Source organism: Phoenix dactylifera, unplaced genomic scaffold, assembly GCF_009389715.1.
Source record: "Phoenix dactylifera cultivar Barhee BC4 unplaced genomic scaffold, palm_55x_up_171113_PBpolish2nd_filt_p 000851F, whole genome shotgun sequence".
NCBI classification, from domain to species: Eukaryota; Viridiplantae; Streptophyta; class Magnoliopsida; order Arecales; family Arecaceae; genus Phoenix; species Phoenix dactylifera.
This window is the reverse complement of record NW_024068215.1, coordinates 11086-12273: the sequence shown is the minus strand read 5'-3', so window position 1 is coordinate 12273 and position 1188 is coordinate 11086. Positions and strand designations below refer to the sequence as shown.

The 1188-nt window shown below is 42.1% G+C and overlaps 1 non-coding gene across 1 annotated transcript; it reads left to right on the top strand.

Annotated features, from left to right (window-relative positions):
- Window positions 1-517: 517 nt before the first annotated feature.
- Window positions 518-623, top strand: LOC120107406. Its single transcript, XR_005509202.1, has one exon. It is a non-coding gene; the product is annotated as a small nucleolar RNA R71 (small nucleolar RNA).
- Window positions 624-1188: the final 565 nt, after the last annotated feature.

Here is a 1188-nt window from a genome sequence, read left to right as displayed (position 1 = left end):
TTGGGAGGTATTAGAAGCTTGCTGCCTCCAAGAAAAATTTGGATGATTCCGCCAACCCGGGTTATATGTATTGGAAAATGGGTCATTACCCGGTCTGGGCTGTGTTTGGGCAGCATTGATGTGTTCTTGCACGAGTTCGGGGAATTGGGGTGCTGAGGGGCACTCATGAATAGGATGCGATGGGCTAGAACAGATAGCACACACTTGTGCTTGGGAAGAGCTAACGACATGTCCTCCTATTATCAGTTGGTCAATCTTATGGGACAATGCATCTACCTTGCTAGACAGGTCCATAGAATGACTTATTTCACAAATGGCCCCTTTTCTTTGAAAATTTGGGGGTGCTTGACGAGAACATGAAGCATGGTGGAGGGAGTTTTCATTAAGATTTTCAAATAGTTGCCATGCTTCATGCTCATTTCGAAGCATGAAAGTGCCCCCGCATGCAGTATCGATCATCTGACGATTTCGTTCAGTCAAACCGTCATAAAAACATTGCACTAGCTGCCACTTAGGTATTTGATGATGAGGGCATTTACGGATTAGGTCCCGAAATCTCTCCCAAGTTTAATGAAATTCTTCTCCCTCGGTTTGGGAGAAGCTTGTAATGGCACGTCTAAACTGGTTCGTTCTTCCTATAGGAAAGTATTTTTTAAGGAATTCTTGTTGCATTTGATCCCAAGAACGAATCGAGTTAGCTTCTAAAGAATTCAGCCATTGTTTGGCTCTATCTTTAAGGGAGAAGGAAAATAATCTAAGTTTCAGAGCATCATCAGTGAAGCTCTGAATCTTGACAGTGATGCAAATCTCAAGAAATTCATCTAAGTGTTTATATGGGTCTTCGTTGGTGAGCCCATAAAAAGATGGGAGCATTTGGATCACACTAGACTTTATTTCATATTGTACCGCTGCTACTTCAGGTAATCGAATGCAAGATGGGGAAGTGTAAATGGTGGGAGTAAAGTACTCCCTCAGGAGTTTGGGTTGTTCTTCAGCCATCTCAGGAGGTGGGGATGATCCTAATATTTTGATCTTAGCTCGAATGTTCCTAAGGGTTCGTTCTATTTCAGGGTCAAAAGGTAATAGATTTCGTACTCTAGAACGACTACCTTGCATACACTAGTACTCGATCAATCAAGCATGCAATAAAAGAGAAAAGCATATCAATCCTAGTCTTTGCCCTAAAAT